This window comes from Mytilus californianus, unplaced genomic scaffold (genome assembly GCF_021869535.1).
Source record: "Mytilus californianus isolate M0D057914Y unplaced genomic scaffold, xbMytCali1.0.p SCAF_8, whole genome shotgun sequence".
Classification (NCBI taxonomy): Eukaryota; Metazoa; Mollusca; class Bivalvia; order Mytilida; family Mytilidae; genus Mytilus; species Mytilus californianus.
In genome coordinates this window covers 65,644,129-65,667,604 of record NW_026262734.1, presented here as the reverse complement: position 1 = coordinate 65,667,604, position 23,476 = coordinate 65,644,129, and the positions used below count along the sequence as shown (strand labels likewise).

The 23,476-nt window shown below is 33.2% G+C and overlaps 2 protein-coding genes across 2 annotated transcripts in view; both read right to left on the bottom strand.

Annotated features, from left to right (window-relative positions):
• The window catches only part of LOC127710649 (uncharacterized), a 70,524-nt gene extending 70,126 nt beyond the window's left edge, over nucleotides 1-398 (bottom strand). The window contains exon 1 of the mRNA XM_052216592.1: nucleotides 313-398. The gene's annotated coding sequence lies outside the window, so the exon portion shown is untranslated. The remainder of the gene's footprint in view (nucleotides 1-312) is intronic.
• Nucleotides 1-23,476, bottom strand: part of LOC127710652 (septin-2-like) — a 635,810-nt gene that overhangs the window by 44,803 nt on the left and 567,531 nt on the right. The gene's annotated exons all lie outside the window — the stretch shown is intronic.

Sequence of the window (23,476 nt, the reverse complement as noted above, 5' to 3'; positions counted from 1 at the left end):
ACTATCAATTAACAAACAACATGAACAAGTGATTGTATATTATTTCATCTTCTGGAGTTGTTACTTTCTGAAACACAAAATCAATATAATTTTGAACTATCTTGGTGCTACCATGCCTCAAATTTAAAATTTGCATATGTTTGTCTATACGTAGAATACATTTAATTGTGTAAACACAGCAATAGTTGTAAAATGGTTATGATAAATTTAAACTGTGACACGTAATTGTAAGAACTGAAACAGAAAATGACAAAGAAATAACATAAATTTCCATTTTTTTGTAAGAACCAAAAATTCTTTCATATTGTTTACCTTATCGAATAGCACAGATATTAAATCCAAATTTTTAAACTTTAAAATCCTTTATATTTGTCGAACAGACGCCATTAGATTTAAATCTATCCAGGTATGACAGGTTACAATTATTGATTTTATTAAAGTGCTTTTCATTGCTATTTATCTTTTGTTAGGAAGACAAACTTGTCCTAAATACAGGGTTATATACTTTGACATTAATCAATAGCCATTTTGGAGTTTTAATTGATATGATAACATCGTAATAAGATTAAAAAAAATGTCTGTGAAGACACATCGGTGTTTAAACATGGGTGAACTCACATTATATACTCGTCAAATTAGCAGCTGGCTATTATAACAAGATTATCCATTTATTGTGTTTCACATAGGAATTAAAACAGACTGGCAAATACCCTCCATCTCATAGAAAATAATTTTGAATTATTTTGTTTAATTATATTACTGTACAGAGTTATGCATGTATTATATATTTATCATAGACACATATCTATACTAATAATATAACGAGGTCAAATTTGTTACCCGGCATGACGTGAAAACAACGTATCAAAGAAATCAACTTCATATATAACTAATATAGGACAATAGTGTTGATTAAAAATTACACCTTTGTACTTCACATACTTAATATTACTAATTATTGACAAGTTCCGGGTCAAATCCGATACCGATACCAACAGCATATATCATTTGTTACTTGTTAACTTACATGTATGTTCCGCCTCTGTCAGGCACACCACCACACGGTATTTAGGGGATTTGCTATATGGTAATAATAACACTCAAACTTTGTCTTATACAGGGATTGACACTACTAAATTCAATCATTGTCACATGTAGTTTCCGGTTGTAGTAAAAAAAAGGACGGGTTAAAACAGAAAAAATGATAGAAAACTGTGCACCTTATAATCAGCATGACTTTATCAGATAACAATACGAATAATCAACGTCTAGGCTAAAATATGGCGTAGATACTTTCCAATTAGTTAGCCGGTATGACTTAAACTAGACGAATCAAAGAAGTTAACTTTATATATAACTAACATAGGACATTGGTGTTGGTTAAAGATTACACCATGTCAGAGCCTTTTGTTTTTCACATATTTGATATAACCAATAAATAACAAGTTCAGGGTCAACGGGTTCAAAAAGCAAGATTTTGAAAGCAGAATAAATTGTGCACCTTATTATCAGCATGAATTTTCAGATGACAATACCAATACTTAAAATTAAGGCTAAAAAAAAGGCGTAGCTACTTCAATTCAGACACGGACCCGTGGTGTCGCGGATGTGTTCTAGTAGCACTTTAATCAAGTCAATAATTGTAACCTGAGAGTAATTGAGAATTATAGGCTTCATTTAAGCACCAATTTATCTGTGTGTAGTAAGGTAGTTAAGAACGTGAGGTTTTCATCCACAAATACAGTCGAAACAAATTGTTATGATCCGAATTAGGATCAGAGGATCGGTAAGTAGTTTAGCAATAAAACATTTCAACAACCACTATTGAATGCTTTCATTTTCACCAGGAAACAACCTTCAAACATTAAACAATTCATTGAACTGTAATATTTCCTGTCATTTTATCCAGGAAACACTTAAAAAAAGTAAACTTTCGACGATATCTAGATTTTTCAACAGTTTCCCCATGGAAAACATTCCTTTAAAAGCTTCAAAAAGAAAATTTTAAAGAAATGACGTTTCGTAATAACATTTAATTACGTTTTACAATGTCAGGTCACACAAAAAACCCTTCATGTTAAGGATTTTTTTAGGAAAATACTTTTGACAATGAATAATACAAAGATACGTTCGACGCTGTCAATTTCCAAAGGACCCTCCCTCATAATAATGTTTTCAATGAAACTTTCTTGAAAATTTAGTTTGAAAATACCTTCAGATAACTTTGATACTGTCAGTTTCCGCTCATTATAAAGTAACCAGGAGGCAAAAGAAATTATGTCGACACTGTCAGTTTTGTACAATCATTCCGTACAGCAAATAAAGTTAGCACTTTTTTTTTATAATATTCGAGAAACAGACCTTATTATGAAAAATGAACCATTAAAAAAATTCAAGGTCAGATGAACCCAACTAGACACCATGCAATCATTCGATAAACTAAATAAAGCTTACTTATTGCTTATTGTAACCGAGAAATAGCCGTAGCCATACAAACTTAACTTGGACAAGTAGATGAACAATGAAAATGAGTTAATTTCAGACGAAACCTGTCAGACAGACATGAACACCTTACAGATTCAATACACTAGATGTAACGACCATATTGCATATAATATATTAGAAATGTACCACACCACAAAATCTTAACATTGTCAAATGAACAATAAGAAGGTCAAGGCCATATCAAACCTTCCAAACTAATATGTACAAGGTATACAGCATCAGGGCCTTTTACCTTCTGAATACAAATCTTTATAAAAAATAATTTACGCCGTCGTCGATGTTGCCGCCGCAGCCGGGTAGCAATCCATATGTCTTACATTTCCCGAGTTTCGTCGCAGGGGCGACAAAAATGATCTATTTGTAATTGGTATTTCCATCTGTTTTGGTATTTTCTATAAATATCACAATTCACAGACTTCCCTTATGGCATTTATATCAGAGGGGTGGTAAAAAATCAAAAAGGGAAAAATGAACGAATTTTAATTTCAAGTGGGATAAGCTATACCTTATTGTGATTGGTTACAACACTTAATTTTATTTAATATTCAATCTTTATTTTGTCTATATATAATTCCTATATATTAAATAGAATGATACTTAAATCATTCAAACAGCACGTGTGATGAAAATTGCTATTTATCACTCCAATAAATACAACTTCCTCATTGATTGGCTGTTTTATCCTGTATTCCATCCGGTGATTTTGTTCAACTAAACAACTAAAATTTAAAACTTAATACTTCCTGATAGTCTGGACATAGTGTGTATTAAAAATGTTGGAATTATTGTTTTTCTGTACAGTACTGTATAATATGGGTGCCATTGTAATGACTCTAAATTTCGGCGATAAGGGTGTATGTGCGGAAAAGGCTGGGTATGTCATTACACATTTATATCTTCATTAAGGATTATCATAATAAAATAGCCTGTTCTTCTATTTCAAAGGTGTCAATATCATGATCTCAATTGCGAAAAACATTAATAAACAAATCATAAACGCTATAATTCTAATCTTTTTGAAGACTAAATTGATCTACTCCCGATTTTTCTGTGTGTATTCATTATTACGATTATTATATAAAGGCATACAATACGATATTATTGTATTGATCTCAGGAAATGCGGCTTACGCATATTTCTAAATCTTTAATGCGAGTTGTTTTTTTAATTTAGCCTTTCCTATTTCGTCGCAATTTTTGCATTCACAAAATCATCGCAAATTCCGTATTTAATGACAACTATATGTTTTTTTTCCATTTTTCTCTCTTCCAAAATAACATTTCTCAATTGTGTATATCAGCTAACAAACTCATAGTAGTATAATCGTAAATCCAATGTTTGCACATATTACAGTTATTTGATAGAAAAGGGAAGGCCCGGTAAAACCAGTTTTTGGGCCACCTAAATATAGCATTTTTGCAAATTTGTTGTAATCTACACTTTTGGCAATTTATTGGAAAGTAGGATACTTTTGTTCCATAAATATGGGCTGGGTTTATTTTTTGACAATAGAGTACAAATTTATCAGGTACTAGCATTATAAATTCAAGCAAAATTGCTGAAATCTTCACAATTTTACCATTAGTGTTAATTTAAAGACGTTTTTTTTTACTAAAATGGGAGTGGCTGCATTTGTTTTCAGTCTTAATATTCAAATATATGTTGTATTTTATTAATATACATTACATATATAAAAGTTGAGACTGAGCACGAATGCGACCACTTACATTTTAGACAAAAACCATCTGAAAAGTGATGTTTTATGGCGTATTTGATAGATTGTTCATATTAAAGCAATTTCCGTACGGTGAACTATAGTTGTTAATTTATGTGTCATTTGGTCTCTTGTAAAAGCTGTCTCATTGGCAATCATACCACATCTTCTTTTTGTATTGGTCTCAATAGTCTTAAAAATCGTACCTTGAAATTTTTAATAACCAACGTGTTTTTCTGTTAGTACAACTATGGTTTTGCGAGCAACTTGTAACATATTTCTATTTAACATAACCTCTCATCAATTATTTCTTTAACATGTGATACTTCAAATTGACACCTAACGCAATATTTCCTGTGTAGACATTTACGATACATATGTGTATCGTAAATGTGTTTTAGTATTCTATGATGGCTTTGATATTTCAATTAATACACAGTCGATTAAGGGAAACGTATTTCCTGTAGCTTTATCTTCTGGTAATATCTTTTTTTTTCAAATCAAAAACCAATATTAAAACATCCAATTCAGTGCCAATCATGTTGATGGATGTACCCTTTAACCTTGTTACCACGGAATTACCTCTGATGTCTTCACCTACGACAAACCAATTAGTAGTACTGGTCCTAAATCCCTACAACTTCGTACTTTAGTTGGCCTTTTTGACTTTTTGTTTCGAGCTTCACTGGTGAGTCTTTTGTAGACGAAACGCGCGTCTGGCGTTCAAATTTTTAATCCGGGTATCTATGATGAGTTTATTTACTATTACACCAATTAAAATGTAAATGAACTTCATACGATGCTATATACATCATTTAAAATGTAAATGAACTTCAAACAATGTAATGTAAACATCGTTCGAGTTCTCAAAACTGAGAATATTCTACTCCTTCACAATATAGAAAATATGAGAAACAATGGTGACGTTACTGTTAAGGCTTGCCTATTTATGATGAAAGTAATTCTAGTGAAAATTGACTTGCGTTGAAGTAAAATACAGCTTATGTATTACCGTGTTTTTTTTTCGAGAAAAAAAAAGTAGAATAGATTTCGTCTTCAAGCTACCGGTTTAAAAACAAATTACAAAATTTCGAAATAAAATATGAGAAGTAAGCACTTATAAAATGGTTCAAAAATAATAAGAATATTAAAAAATGTGGTTAATTTGTATGTATGTACTGGTAGATTCCTTTGTTATCCGAAGAACCCGGACAAACCAGAGAGATATCAGAAGATTGATCTCCAGGTCAAAGTAGAAGGCAACTTTGACCAACCGCGGCCCCAAAAGTACCCTATCTAGTTTAAACTCCGGTATGGGTAGCAGAGAAGTGTGTGGGAGGATAGAAATCATCCTTGTGATGTACTGAAATTTCCAGCGCCCCGAGTCAGAATGGAACCCGGGACCTTCAACACAGTAACCATCGGTCTTAGCAACTATACCACTAACCCACCCTACTATACCTTTTTTGTTTAATAAAAATATGTTAAATTCCTTTATTTAAGTGGATCAATGCACCTGGATGTCATACATGTCATACTGATAAATGAAGATAAATAAATATATTTTTTTCCCAAAAAATTGGACAAGGAACACAATAAGAATCACATGACGGTATACGATGATAATAATAGCTACATGGAACCTTGAGCGGACATGAACTTATGTGTCTCCTTCTTCTGTAGTAATTGCATCAGTAAAGAAAAATCCCGACAAACACACTTATTAACTAAAGAGCTATTGTCATTGGAAAACAAACAATATACATGTATTGATAATGGCTTTGAATTTTGACTGTTTTCAATATAGTTAACAATCTATGATATGAAGATGTGACTTTGATAGGAAGGTGTGGGGCCACATAGTCCAACACTCGGAAAAATCTTCGATGCATTCAAAAGGTCTTCTCTTAGAAGTTAAGCATATTGTGTTTGATTATAGGGTGAGTATCTAAACAGTTTTCGAATTTGACAATTTACTATAGAAATCAGCACGAAATAAATCTCAAGGACATGATCGATTGCGTACTGTCAAAAGGTCTTAGATGGTTTTGGGGTGAGTATGCGATCAGTTTTCAAGATATTTTATAATAAGCGATATGGATAGGCAGGGCAAAAGCTATTGTCAAAGGTCTTATCAAGGCAATTCTAGCTATATTATATAAGGTTTAAAGGTTGGAATAAGGACATTTTCCGATATCTAACAATAATATGAAGGGCCGGGGTATAAACAACAAGGCCATCATTTAGTTCAATTGAAACGGCCTTGCCATAGAAAGCAAGAAGATATGTGGTTTGATTTGGACACATAATAATCAAGCTAGACGTCATATTCCATAGTAGATATCGTCTTGAAGAGCTTCAACCATGTATTATTGATACGTCGTCTAATTGTTCTACGATGGATCTCGTTTTGCTGTATTTCTATAGTAATACAAAATGATTATATACAGCCAGTCATGATGATAAATCTTGTCATGGGCTTACAAAATCAATTAAAACATTAAATGTCTAGCTTCTTCTGCCCAGACATAATACGAAATTGACAGTCTCCATCAACTTTTTGGTGGATATAAGATGACAAGACGGTTTTAACATCTATAAATATTTTCTTGCACCATTGGTTTCACACCAAGCATGATCAATTGTTCGATAAAACTTACTTAGAGAAATGCACTGTTTAGGATGAAAAGAAGTGTTAAATTTTTACATTATTGAATAACTTAATGCCAAATAATAGCTGGGACATTTTAACTGACTGCTTTTTGGACCATATTTAAACGACTATTTAATAGATCAAATCGACGACCTTATATCGTTCTTATTTTTTTAATGTATTTTCGAATACAACTACACAAACAGAAATGAGGCATAACTCACTGAAAAAAAATAATACTAGAAACTCATAAATCAATCAACATGCTTACATATATATGTTTTATTTCATTCATTATCCTTACATTATTATCTTATACATGTTGTAAGTAAAGAAAGCGTACATTTTGTATAACACAAAATGAATTTCTAACAGACATCATCGGTCTATATTGCGCATAAGTATCGATGATAAATGTATATAGGCCCCATCATGTAACATTAGCGCGTAGTAGTTGTCAAATTATAAGTTAATGATAAATCCACACGTCTACATTTGTGTAGGATTTTTATCTGATAATATAAAGACAGATGGTTTGGCCCTGCTTATATCTATCTATCTATATATATTGCGGTTTTTATCCAACGCAATCATAGGTTTGAACGTTGTTTTCAATTTAGACTTGTTTATATCTATCTATATATATATATATATATATATATATATATATATATATACAAGTCTAAATTGAAAACAACGTTCAAACCTATGATTGCGTTGGATAAAAACCGCAATTTTTATACGTGTGCATGCAAAACAAATTTCTTTGTAGAGGGGTCTAAATACAGCACAAAAAACATTTTCCAAAAGACCAAATGAGTGAAAAAGTATATTTTAACAAAACGCATTTGACTAGCAGGTCGAACAACTGATGTTCTTAAACCCTGCTGACTGCCATTGGCGATTGCCAAATAAACGGATCACAAGATGTAACAAAATAGATCTTATAAATAATTTATTACCAAACAGAAAACAATAAACTTGCGGATAAGATGGTATACCGCAAACATGAGGTGCAAAAATTTGTACACCATATCCGGATTTCGACAATTAATGTCTCTTCAGTGATGTTAGGAATCGAAACGGTATTTGGAAGGCCATATAATTTACCTCAATTTGGGATTGACTCTTGAATTTTGAAAAGTCAAAATAGGATGAACGGATCATATAAACCCGAAGGCAAATATAATACAAGCCCAAACGAAAAAATATAAACAAATCTAAATTGAAAACAACGTTCAAACCTATGATTGCGTTGGATAAAAACCGCAATTTTTATACGTGTGCATGCAAAACAAATTTCTTTGTAGAGGAGTCTAAATACAGCACAAACAACATTTTCCAAAAGACCAAATGAGTGAAAAAGTATATTTTAACAAAACGCATTTGACTAGCAGGTCGAACAACTGATGTTCTTAAACCCTGCTGACTGCCATTGGCGATTGCCAAATTAACGGATCACAAGATGTAACAAAATAGATCTTATAAATAATTTATTACCAAACAGAAAACAATAAACTTGCGGATAAGATGGTATACCGCAAACATGAGGTGCAAAAATTTGTACACCATATCCGGATTTCGACAATTAATGTTTCTTCAGTGATGTTAGGAATCGAAACGGTATTTGGAAGGCCATATAATTTACCTCAATTTGGGATTGACTCTTGAATTTTGAAAAGTCAAAATAGGATGAACGGATCATATAAACCCGAAGGCAAATATAATACAAGCCCAAACGAAAAAATATAAACAAGTCTAAATTGAAAACAACTCCAATGGCAGTCAGCAGGGTTTAAGAACATCAGTTGTTCGACCTGCTAGTCAAATGCGTTTTGTTAAAATATACTTTTTCACTCATTTGGTCTTTTGGAAAATGTTGTTTGTGCTGTATTTAGACCCCTCTACAAAGAAATTTGTTTTGCATGCACACGTATAAAAATTGCGGTTTTTATCCAACGCAATCATAGGTTTGAACGTTGTTTTCAATTTAGACTTGTTTATATTTTTTCGTTTGGGCTTGTATTATATTTGCCTTCGGGTTTATATGATCCGTTCATCCTATTTTGACTTTTCAAAATTCAAGAGTCAATCCCAAATTGAGGTAAATTATATGGCCTTCCAAATACCGTTTCGATTCCTAACATCACTGAAGAGACATTAATTGTCGAAATTCGGATATGGTGTACAAAGTTTTGCACCTCATGTTTGCTGTATACCATTTTATCCGCAAGTTTATTGTTTTCTGTTTGGTAATAAATTATTTATAAGATCTATTTTGTTACATCTTGTGATCCGTTTATTTGGCAATCGCCAATGGCAGTCAGCAGGGTTTAAGAACATCAGTTGTTCGACCTGCTAGTCAAATGCGTTTTGTTAAAATATACTTTTTCACTCATTTGGTCTTTTGGAAAATGTTGTTTGTGCTGTATTTAGACCCCTCTACAAAGAAATTTGTTTTGCATGCACACGTATAAAAATTGCGGTTTTTATCCAACGCAATCATAGGTTTGAACGTTGTTTTCAATTTAGACGTGTTTATATTTTTTCGTTTGGGCTTGTATTATATTTGCCTTCGGGTTTATATGATCCGTTCATCCTATTTTGACTTTTCAAAATTCAAGGGTCAATCCCAAATTGAGGTAAATTATATGGCCTTCCAAATACCGTTTCGATTCCTAACATCACTGAAGAGACATTAATTGTCGAAATCCGGATATGGTGTACAAATGTTTGCACCTCTTGTTTGCGGTATACCATCTTATCCGCAAGTTTATTGTTTTCTGTTTGGTAATAAATTATTTATAAGATCTATTTTGTTACATCTTGTGATCCGTTTATTTGGCAATCGCCAATGGCAGTCAGCAGGGTTTAAGAACATCAGTTGTTCGACCTGCTAGTCAAATGCGTTTTGTTAAAATATACTTTTTCACTCATTTGGTCTTTTGGAAAATGTTGTTTGTGCTGTATTTAGACCCCTCTACAAAGAAATTTGTTTTGCATGCACACTATAAAAATTGCGGTTATTATCCAACTCAATCATAGGTTTGAACGTTGTTTTCAATTTAGACTTGTTGATATTTTTCGTTTGGGCTTGTATTATATTTGCCTTCGGGTTTATATGATCCGTTCATCTTATTTTGACTTTTCAAAATTCAAGAGTCAATCCCAAATTGAGGTAAATTATATGGCCTTCCAAATACCGTTTCGATTCCTAACATCACTGAAGAGACATTAATTGTCGAAATCCGGATATGGTGTACAAATTTTTGCACCTCATGTTTGCGGTATACCATCTTATTCACAAGTTTATTGTTTTCTGTTTGGTAATAAATTATTTATAAGATCTATTTTGTTACATCTTGTGATCCGTTTTTTTGGCAATCGCCAATGGCAGTCAGCAGGGTTTAAGAACATCAGTTGTTCGACCTGCTAGTAAAATGCGTTTTGTTAAAATATACTTTTTCACTCATTTGGTCTTTTGGAAAATGTTTTTTGTGCTGTATTTAGACCCCTCTACAAAGAAATTTGTTTTGCATGCACACGTATAAAAATTGCGGTTTTTATCCAACGCAATCATAGGTTTGAACGTTGTTTTCAATTAAGACTTGTTTATATTTTTTCGTTTGGGCTTGTATTATATTTGCCTTCGGGTTTATATGATCCGTTCATCCTGTTTTGACTTTTCAAAATTCAAGAGTCAATCCCAAACTGAGGTAAATTATATGGCCTTCCAAATACCGTTTCGATTCCTAACATCACTGAAGAGACATTAATTGTCGAAATCCGGATATGGTGTACAAATGTTTGCACCTCATGTTTGCGGTATACCATCTTATCCGCAAGTTTATTGTTTTCTGTTTGGTAATACATAATTTATAAGATCTATTTTGTTACATCTTGTGATCCGTTTATTTGGCAATCGCCAATGGCAGTCAGCAGGGTTTAAGAACATCAGTTGTTCGACCTGCTAGTCAAATGCGTTTTGTTAAAATATACTTTTTCACTCATTTGGTCTTTTGGAAAATGTTGTTTGTGCTGTATTTAGACCCCTCTACAAAGAAATTTGTTTTGCATGCACACGTATAAAAATTGCGGTTTTTATCCAACGCAATCATAGGTTTGAACGTTGTTTTCAATTTAGACTTGTTTATATTTTTTCGTTTGGGCTTGTATTATATTTGCCTTCGGGTTTATATGATCCGTTCATCCTATTTTGACTTTTCAAAATTCAAGAGTCAATCCCAAATTGAGGTAAATTATATGGCCTTCCAAATACCGTTTCGATTCCTAACATCACTGAAGAGACATTAATTGTCGAAATCCGGATATGGTGTACAAATTTTTGCACCTCATGTTTGCGGTATACCATCTTATTCACAAGTTTATTGTTTTCTGTTTGGTAATAAATTATTTATAAGATCTATTTTGTTACATCTTGTGATCCGTTTATTTGGCAATCGCCAATGGCAGTCAGCAGGGTTTAAGAACATCAGTTGTTCGACCTGCTAGTCAAATGCGTTTTGTTAAAATATACTTTTTCACTCATTTGGTCTTTTGGAAAATGTTTTTTGTGCTGTATTTAGACCCCTCTACAAAGAAATTTGTTTTGCATGCACACGTATAAATATTGCGGTTTTTATCCAACGCAATCATAGGTTTGAACGTTGTTTTCAATTTAGACTTGTTTATATTTTTTCGTTTGGGCTTGTATTATATTTGCCTTCGGGTTTATATGATCCGTTCATCCTGTTTTGACTTTTCAAAATTCAAGAGTCAATCCCAAACTGAGGTAAATTATATGGCCTTCCAAATACCGTTTCGATTCCTAAATCACTGAAGAGACATTAATTGTCGAAATCCGGATATGGTGTACAAATTTTTGCACCTCATGTTTGCGGTATACCATCTTATCCGCAAGTTTATTGTTTTCTGTTTGGTAATACATAATTTATAAGATCTATTTTGTTACATCTTGTGATCCGTTTATTTGGCAATCGCCAATGGCAGTCAGCAGGGTTTAAGAACATCAGTTGTTCGACCTGCTAGTCAAATGCGTTTTGTTAAAATATACTTTTTCACTCATTTGGTCTTTTGGAAAATGTTGTTTGTGCTGTATTTAGACCCCTCTACAAAGAAATTTGTTTTGCATGCACACGTATAAAAATTGCGGTTTTTATCCAACGCAATCATAGGTTTGAACGTTGTTTTCAATTTAGACGTGTTTATATTTTTTCGTTTGGGCTTGTATTATATTTGCCTTCGGGTTTATATGATCCGTTCATCCTATTTTGACTTTTCAAAATTCAAGAGTCAATCCCAAATTGAGGTAAATTATATGGCCTTCCAAATACCGTTTCGATTCCTAACATCACTGAAGAGACATTAATTGTCGAAATCCGGATATGGTGTACAAATTTTTGCACCTCATGTTTGCGGTATACCATCTTATCCGCAAGTTTATTGTTTTCTGTTTGGTAATAAATTATTTATAAGATCTATTTTGTTACATCTTGTGATCCGTTTATTTGGCAATCACCAATGGCAGTCAGCAGGGTTTAAGAACATCAGTTGTTCAACCTGCTAGTCAAATGCGTTTTGTTAAAATATACTCTTTCACTCATTTGGTGTTTTGGAAAATGTTGCTTGTGCTGTATATATATATATAATATATATATATATATATATTACTAGCTATCTTATTCCTAAACTTACTTTATCATATATGTAACCGTTGATACTTCATGTTAGAAATAAACACAAGAAATTGTCTTTTTAGAAACCCTGCATGTTGCTTTGATCACAGACTTATCGATGGGAAGTGCGTTGGTATGTATCACTGTCTTAGCATTTTATGAGTAGGTCATGTCTTATGTCGTTTTATTCAAGCTGTGCATGTCGTCAAACACAGTAAAGTGAAAAATACTTCAAAAGATTAAATGTTACGCGACTTATTTGCCTCGTTGTATAAAATGTTGTACATAATGGCCATACACTAAGTTTGTAAAGCGCTATCATACGATGAAAACAATTGTATGCGATACTTTTTTGTAACGAAATTTCAATCCACTTAAGGTCACTTAATACAATTCGCACGGACAAACTATTCATGGGAAAGCAAGCTGCGATTGCAAATGAAGTGAAATGACATACACTTTATTCAGACGGTAACTAGTATCTAGACAATCCGAAAAGAAAGGTGTATACAACTTTATAATTTACATTTAAACATCAATTGTTTTGGAAAGTTCAGTATTTAAAGTTGATGTTGAGCGTTAACGGCCACACATTGTGAACTATCGCTTTTCAAACGTATTGTGATTCCAATAATGAACATGTTTCCATTGTAATACATGATGAACGCTTCCATTGTAATAATCCAAATGAATAGAATTTGTGTTTTATAGGATGCTCAATTGGATTTCTATTTAAAGATGGTTCATGTGTGCCTTGTAAGACAAATGCGTACGGTGAATTATGCGTACTGAAATGTACCTGTGTATTTCATCAAAGGTGCGTTTCGTTTTATTTCACATTAATTCTTTTGTCTTCTTTTGTTATCAAATTATATATATTACACAATACAAACTAAGATTCATAGGTTTAGTCATTCGAACTTAAGCAACCAACAATTAATCAATCATATGTTTATCTAGCTATTAAACCAGGTTTATGCCACATTTTGTCGGAAACAAACCCGCAATGTCCTGCCAAAAATATCAAAAACGATCATAATAAAACAGTTTACAAAACTAAAGAATAATCAACACAAACCCCTCCAAGACATGGGGTGATCTAATTTGCTTCAGAAGGGTAAGCAGATCCTGCTACACATGATCTTGTTAGTACGAAACCGTTGATGAGTCTAATTCGTTAGGTCATACTCGGGTAAAAACAGATGAATTGTGAACATCGTGGAACTTATCCGTCGTCACCTAAGTAACAGATATTCAAACGGTAACCAACTCATGATGGCATCCATGAAATTTTCAAAGGAATGATTTCAACTTCACCACTTCGTACTCTTGGTTTAATAGATTCTTTGTCAGCAACAACCCTCTATACAGAAAATGATGGTAGAAAATAAATAGAATATAAAGTAAAATAACAAAAATACCGAACTCCAAGAAAAATTCAATTAGAAAATTCTTTATCAAAAGGCAAAATTAAAAGCTCTAAAACATCAAACGAACTGGAAACAGCTGTCATATTCCTTACTTCGTACAGGCATTTCCTTATTTAGAAAATGGTGGCTTAAAGCTGGTTTATAGCTAAATAAACCTCTCACTTGTATGAAAGTCGCATACAATTCAGATATATTGACAAAAATGTGTGAACAAAACAAACAGACATAATAAGTAAAATGTCAAAATGAGGGTACCGCATGTTGTATTATCCATTGTGTTATAGTCTTAATCACTATAACAACAAACAGATATGTCAACAAAGAAAAATAAAATGATATATAGACAAATCACATCAGCAAAATTGGAGGACAAAAATACAAAAAATAACCACAGCACAACAACACATTGGCGGAATGCATAAGCACCCAACCAAAAAAATGGAATAAAAAGTAAAATCACAAAAATACTGAACTCCGATGAAAATTCAAAACGGAAAGTCCCTAATCACTTGGCAAAATCAAAAGCTCAAACACATCAAACGATCTTATCCGTCGTCATCTAATTAACACATATTCAAACTGGCAACCAACTCGTGATGGCGTCCGTAATACTTTCAAAGAAATGATTTCAATTTCACTTCTTCGAGCTCTTGGTTTAATAGATTCTTTTCAGCAACAACCCTCTATACAGAAAATCATGGCAGAAAATAAACAGAATAAAAAGTAAAATAACAAAAATACCGAACTCCAAGAAAAATTCAAATCGGAAAGTCCCTTATCAAATGGCAAAATTAAAAGCTCAAAAACATCAAACGAATGGAAAACAATGTCATATTCCTGACTTGGTAAGACATTTCCTCATGTAGTTGAGCTGGGAAATGTATATCCAATATGCAGGTGAAGTTGGTATATTGCTACTTAATTGGGAAATTGATAATTTAAAAGTTAAAATCGTTTGTCACAGATTCTGGTAATGAAATGACCACTTATGTCAAATTTGAGGTATAAATCTAAAATTGAGACGGAGGAAGCCGTGTTTGTTGATTCTTTAATTTCTAGTTCTGGAGGATACATAAATGGACCCCAATTAGAAAAGTATCAACTTGGAAATATAAACTTAAGTTCATTTGTAGGCACTACTGGTATAATGCTTAATAGAATGGGAGGTTCCAAATTGGAATCAGAAATCAGCTCTGGTGGTATGTTCTCAAGCGACCACCATGAAAAAACAATACCGCGAAATATTTTAATAAATTCACAGAAGCTTTTCACAATACATTCAAATGCCAACATAACCGTCAAACATAGCTATGACTCTACTTGTTGTATTGTACTGAAAGTTATAGACTGTTGATATTTAAAGATAAGGTAATGTTGAATGTATGCAAATGAGACAACTATTAAACCTAAAATATACAGATGCTGTAGATATTTAGCAATTCATTGCTTTCTAATCGATGCTACTTGTATATCTATTACACTGTACATTTTATAATTTTTGGTGGGGTTCGTGTTGCTTAGTCTTTAGTTTTCTATGTTGTGTCTTCTGTACGATTATTTGTCTGTTTGCCTTTTATTTCTAGCCATGGCGTTGTCAGTTTATTTTCAATGTATGAGTTTGACTGTCCCTCTGGTATCTTTCGTCCCTCTTTTAATAGGCAGTCTAAATATTGTAATAAGATGTGAGATTTTGCTTCGTGATGAATGTCTTATTGTGCGTTTGAGATGAATGAAATGATGAATAACAGTGACATGGGCAGTATTCAATTTTGTTCTTGTAATTGTTTGGTTAAATTTTAGAGTATGCATCGATACACAATATCATGTCTTTTCCTGGCCATGTACTTCGTTTCTATTGTACATAAAGTCATTTGTTCCAAAGACAAACTACGTAATCTTACATATTTAAAAAAAAAATTGAAAGATACAAAATGATGTTTATCTCATTTCCAAAAGCAGATATAATTAAAAACCAATTGTTCAGAGAACAATTGAAGGTCTTTCCACCCATAAAGATCAATTTTGATATAGAACTATTAAAATTCAGTTTGATATATCATATCCAGCGTCAAATGATAGCTTATTGTACACTGATTCCAAAAATATATGGTTTCTATACATTTTTTTCTAAATAAGGGAGATAAATTGTTACTTCCGGTTTGAAATATGTCACTTCCGGTTGTATTTGATAGTTTACTTGATACTGATTCCAAAAATATATGGTTCAATATACTTTAACATTAAAAAAGTACAAAAAATAGCTACTTCCGGTTTACACCAGGTCACTTCCGGTTGGCTTTTCCATGGTCAAGTGGCTTGCAACGTAATCCAAAAAGTCCCTTGGCTTTATCTTGTATACATATGAGGTAAAAGCAAAGGTCAAAATCTAGAACGTCAATTTTACCTATAACCTTGAGCTCAATTTCAAGGTCATAAACCAAGGGCTTCAAATAAAAGACTATAGGTCTTAATTATATATGGTTAATGAGTTATATCACTATATGCTTAACTTTTAATAAAAGAGGGGAGAAAACTCCAATTTGATGTTAGCGTACCCTTTTAACCAAAATCTATGTGTTACGACATGTCGCAACTTACAATTTAGTAAAAATATGTTGTCGATATCTTATACGGTTTTTGAAAAGAATTGAAAATAAGCCAAAATCAAAATTTAAAATATGACCTTGACCTCTGACCTTGACCTAATTTTTTTATTTTTGGATCAAGGACCTCAAATCAAAAGATCCTAGGTCTCTATCACTTATGTTTTATAAGATAGAAATGCATATCACTTATATCAAATGCATAAGGGGAAATAACTCTCATATGGAATATTCATATCGCCTCAGTCAAAATAGGACAAATCATGCAAAGGATATAACGAGCAATTTTATAAAATAAATTTGTCGCTTTCTTTTACGGTTACGGAGGAGATGCAGTCACAAGGAAAACAGTGTTCGGGGAGATAACTCCTACAAAGAAAATTGTTCGGCTTAGAATGGGTGAAAATAAAAAGCGCATAAACTGTATGATACTATATAAGAAATATCTAAGCGACATCTTGCGAAACAAAAATTTTACGCGAGAACAAAGTTTGGCGGAAGAAAATAATAATAATAATCAGAACAAATACAATAGGTCTTTCCACAGAAAAGTGGAAAGACCTAATTAAGTACATCTGTAAGGTATTTTTTCAACGCCTACATGTACGACGCGATATTCTATGTATCAGTAAGGGCGGCATTTGAATTTGAAATTGAAAATTCAATCTGAAACCGGAATATGGCAATGGTTTTAAAATCAAAACGAATATGATGAATGCTTATAATTACGAATAGGCTTGTTAGTGAATTTTCTTTAAACACCGAACAAGCAGAAATCATAACGTTTAGTTAAACTATACATTCAGGGTCATGAGAAACCAATTCTTTATTATTGTTACCTTATTAAGTTACTTTTAAAAAATAATGTATGTAGAGGGACAGGGGATGGGTTATATTTGATATAACTGTATGTAGAGGGACAAGAGATGGGTTATTTTTGATATATGATGCATGTAGAGGGACAGAAGATGGGTTATTTTTAATATATGATGTATGTAGAAGGACAGAAGATGGGTTAGTTTTTATATATTATGATATATGTAGACAGACAGTAAATGGGTTATTTTTAATGTGTGATGTATGTAGCGGGACAGGAAATGTTTTTTGTAATATTACTGTATGTAGAGGGACAGGATATGGGTTATGTTTAATATATGATGTTTGTAGAGTGACAGGAAATGTGTTATTTTAAAAATTACTGTATGTAGAGGGACAATATATGGGTTATTTTTAATATATGATGCATGTAGAAGGACAGGAGATGGGTTATTTTTAATGTGTGATGTATGTAGATGGACAGGAAATGGGTTACTTTTAATATAAGATGTATGTAAAGGGACAAGAGATGGGTTATTTTTAATATAAATGTATGTAGAGGGACAGGAGATGGGTTATTTTTAATATATGATGTATGTAGAGGGACTAGAGATGATTATTTTTAATATATGATGTATGTAAAGGGACAAGAGATTGGTTATTTTTAATATAACTGTATGTAGAGGGACAGGAGATTGGTTATTTTTAATATATGATGTATGTAGAGTGACAGGAGATGGGTTATTTTTAATATAACTGTATGTAGAGGGACAGGAGATTGGTTATTTTTAATATATGATGTATGTAGAGGGACAGGAGATGGGTTATTTTTAATATAAAATGTAAGTAGAGGGACAGGAGATGGGTTATTTTTAATATCTGATGTATGTAGAGGTGCAGGAGATAGGTTATTTTTAATATGTGATGTATGAAGAGGGACAGGAGATGAGTTATTATTAATATATGATGTATGTAGGGGACAGGAAATAGGTTATTTTTAATATATGATGTATGAAGAGGGACAGGAGATGGGTTTTTTTTAATATGTGATGTATGTAGAGGGACAGGAAATGGGTTATTTTTAATATATGATGTATGTAGAGGGACAGGAGATGGATTATATTTAATATATGATGCATGTAGAGGGACAGGAGATGGGTTATTTTAAATATATGATGTGTGTAGAGGGACATGAGATAGATTATTTATAATATATGCTTTTTCGTTTCTTAGTTTGTTCTGTGCATATATCCCTAAAAATGTATTTCAGAAATGAAATGCCTGATATTTTCATATTAAGTCAACTGTTTGGTTTATTTAGGTGTGACAATGTTCTTGGGTGTGTTGATAAAACCACATCTACGCAACCAGCATCGTCGCAGTCAACAACTTACAACAAAGGTAAAACATAGTAGTCCGTACTTGCAAATTTTACAAAGTGCATAGTACCAAACATTGTAATATTCGGCATTTTTTTCAAATGTGTTTTTGTTTTATTGATAAAGTAATTGGCAATATAACCTGAAAAAGAAAGTGCAGCGAGTTGTAAATTGTTTAATTTATAATCTCTTTATTACACTGAGCTGTTATGATACTATAATATCAATAATAGTGGGAGATATTATGAAAATAATTGTGCACATCGTGATACAAGCATGAAATTTGGTATGTAGGTTGACGAAATGTTAATTAATAAAACCAGCTGCTGGCCATAAAAGATTTTAATTTTTTTAAGATGGCCACCGCTCATTTTGCAAATGGCGTCATTTCAAATTGGATATATTTCGTGAATCCTTTGAAAGCTGTGTTATTGGTATAATCCAATGTAAGTTTTGATAAAAAGTAACTTACAGTTCCTGAAGTACGACGAGACAATACATTAATGAAGATAAAAAATGACTTCTGGTTCCAAAATGGCGACAAAAACAGCGAAAATGTCCATTTTTATCATTTCCATCAACTTAAAAAGAGATACCACTTACTTTGTTCAGTTCAAATGCCTTGTTTTGTCAAAACGACAGGTTGCTTTATCTAATAATTATCTAACTGACAGTTGCATGTACACACACCCGTGCAAGGAAGGCCAGAACGATAGCATTTACAGTTACCCACACAGCTGGATTTCTTGCATCGGATTCCGCATTTCAAAAGTTCCCTGCACGAGGATGCGACGGCAGTCAAAGAAGTCCATTTTGGTTTCCAACTGCCATTGTCTTCTTCTTTCATCCAACCCCAGTGTTCAGGACATGGTACCTGTTGAATGCATATATCCGTTTGAGTCCAAACATGTCCGCCTTGATATGCTGCTCTTTTTGTGTGTTCCAGAAGAGCACCTCTGGTAGGCGGAATAGCATCATAAGGCCGCTGCTTCCTGGCAAACAATTCAAATCATTCCTCGTTAACAGAAAATGTTGTTGTTGTTCTGTCATACACGATGCAAACAAATGCTTCTATGATGTTCATGTCTGTGTCTTCAATAGAGTTTGGTCTCATACTTAAGCGGGCAAAAACGTCCGTTACATCTGAAAATACTTCCAATGTCTGCCAAGCTGACTTCTTCCCTTTCCCACGAAAAGGCGACACAGTCTCACATCCACTGAATGCATGGAAGAAAGGAAGAGCAGCTACACGAGGACCTTACGCATTTGATATGTCATGTACAAGAAGCCATCGAAAGTCTTTATTCTTTCCAAAACCTATCCACAATTTGTCCACACCTAATGCTTAATATGGACAAACATTCGTGTATCTGCTTCTTTGTGATTACAAGGGGATAGCTGGGAAGTATCCGTATTGAAATTGCAAAGAACATTTTCACCTTGAGTAACATAAACATTTTTATCAGTCTCTAAAGAAGCAATTCTGTTGGCGAGAAACTTGAACAATTCCGTTTTGTTGTCATCTTCACGGAGAAAACTACTCCGAACCCTTTGCGATCTACCAGAACCAACAACTTTCCGTCTAGCACCAGCATCTCGCTTTCCTGTCCCAGCCTTTAAACTATTCTTTAAGTAAACGTCAAATATAATGTCTACTCTTGAATACTTATCGGTGCAAGATTTTATGTAAGGCAGTTTGACATCATTTGCATAATCATCATATGTTTTTGCCCCACTTGGTGGCCTGGAATTAACCATTGCTGCCCCATCAACGATAACGGCGTCAGAATGTGGATCAGTTGAAGGCAAATCGCAGAATGATTCAAGTATATCCATTAGCTGCGATTTAATACCACTGTTTAAAGTGCCATCCTGAGACAAAAACGGTGAAGCAGTTTGGTTTTCATGGCTATAGAAATCTTCCAAGTCACACTGTCTACTTTGACATGAAATCAAAAGTCTAGAAAAGAGATCGCAATCATTTTTCAGGTTCTTTAGCTTTGTTTTGACAAAGACGTTACCGGTTTCGTTTTACGGCTAAATAATGGGAAATTGTTCTTTTTTATCGGGTCATAAAAAGCAGATTCACCTTCGTTTTGCATTTGTTTCAAAAGATCTTTTTATTGTTTGGACCCAATATCTTGGAGTTTACATATCTTACCCGCTTCCGAATCAACAATTTCGTTAGAGTCAATTTTGTACAAATCAGATGACTCCTCTAGAAATGGATTTCCAAACTCGTTCATCACTTTAGAAAGCCTCTATAAGCTTTTCGAAGAAATCCTTTTGTGTTTTCGTAGAGTCTTCATGGTGTTTTTCATTTGTTGTAGAATGACTCAAACCACTAGATCTTTCAAATTCATCTACCAGTCTACTAACTTTTGGTCCAGCTACCATCCATCGTCTCAAAGCTGGGGGATCTGTTCATGTGCCTGATCAATTTCGTTATCAGAAAACATCTTGCTGGTCTTACGTACAGTGAAATTACCATTTGCAAATTCCATTGCCACTTGTGGGTGATGTCTGTGAAGGGAAGCCATATCTCGGAGATGGATCAGTAACCATCGAGCATAATTTACACGATCAAGACCAAACCAATACGGTATCATGCTTGATATGGACTGTTTGTACAGTACAAAATCTGACTCATGAAATGAGCGTACTACCGAAAGCACAAGAAGTTCTAAATTCAAAATTGAACGCCAAAAATTAAACTGTGGTCGAGATGACTCTCTTTCCTGACACCAGTCTATTAAATTATCGAACATCACAGAGTCATCAGCTATATTTTCTGCGTTTATGCTTTCATAAGCCGACATTAACAATTCAAAAAAAAAACACAAGCAGTTATCTAATGTGCGTTTCTAGTCCTAGGTACATTTGAACATACAAGAAAAGAATCTCCCGTTCCAGGTGTTACAATATCGGCTTCAGTGAGGGCATTTGTCTATCCACTATCACACACAATGTCACCCAGAATTTTAAAACAAGCCATTTCAATGTGCAATCCACCAAACATGACGATTAACTTATCTTCTCCGTACAAATCTAGCCATTCCCACTGAATTTGCTTTGCCAAAAAGTGGCTTATCTGTTATAATTGGTGTTTGGCCAGGATTAAGAAGGTTAACCACCTCTTTCACCTTATCCATCGGATGCTTGATCATTGCAACTAAATGGGCTTGTTCTCCAAACAGTGGCATCAAAGAAGTTAAACTTACTTGAATAGAAGGGCCTCGATTTTTAGAGGAATGAAATGACGACCAAGATATGTTTTCGAAATCCAAATCCTCGTCTGTTAGATGAACTACGTTAAGCCATTCATATTCACACAAGAGGCTTTCCTCAAGATAATCATGATCTGGTAATTTGAGTATGATATTAAGGTTATTTGGAGGTGTAGGTTTAGTCTTTAAGTAGGCAGGTCTAATATGAAAAAATATGAAAAATAGAAATTCCTGTTCCATGAAAAGATGTTTTGCAGTTGTTGAACTAGGGTCGTGATCAATATTGTCAACAGGAGCTGTAGTGAAAAGCCCTTTTTTAAAAACAGATGGACATACTAAACCTTCGGACAAAAAGCGTTCAACCACAGCCTCTCCTAGTTGAGTTGATATTTCTAAAACCCGGTGATATGAAATACATAAACCATACTGAAATAAGGTAACGATCAATTGACGCTTCTTGGTCCTTGCAAAAATTTAAAGGATCGTTCACTACTGCCATTTAACTCCCGTGCGATCTATACACCTTCCGGAGGATTAATGCCCATTCCTCCTTAGCTCGGCTATCCCGCGTTGGCACATCCTATCGATTTAGGTACGACTTTATGGCTTTAACTAAGGGGCAAACCATAAAGTATTTGGGTGACTTTAAAATGAAAGCTGACAATGAACCCCATACCGTGTTTATAATCGGCAGCGATTTACACCAGTAAGCCCTGGTAGTGCATGCAAATCGCTATTCATATATAAAAAACGTTTGCGCATGCGCGAAATTGTTAAACGCATGTGTATCATAACCTTGAAAAATGTTATAAAACCAATTCATAATATCATTTAAAATCCAAAAACACTAAGTATATAGTGAAAAGTTTAAAGGTTTTTGTGTGAATTTTGTAACATTTTTCGCGTATGCGCAAATCCTGAACATGTCAACTATTCATTTCTAGTATATACGTCATATGTAGGGAAGGTGGCCACCAAACCTGATAAATTTTTACTAAAAGAAGGTAAAAGAACAATGACGAAAAACAGTTTTCAAGAAAAATAAGTATTTTCGAACTGGAAACAACAGCCATTTTAGAAAAAGGCCGTGGCCATCTTGAAAAAAATGTTGTTTTTTTTATGGCCAGAAGTTTTTTCTTAAAAAGTATATAATTATGATGCTTCGTGCTAATTTTCATGCTTATATCATGATTTGCACAATTCTCTTAATTTTGCTTGCTAATATCTTCCACTTTAACATGTCAAATAAACTTATTATATTTTTGAATTTAGAAAGATCATTTTTTAACTTTGGTCGACAAACTATATATCAGCAGAGTCTTAATAGAAGTGGTATTATACACACATGTATTACTTATTGACGTATGAGACATCTGATATCAACGGAGTAGGTAGCTCATATTTAAATATTGATGACAATATCTCAATATGAAGCTGTTTTCCATTTTTTTTC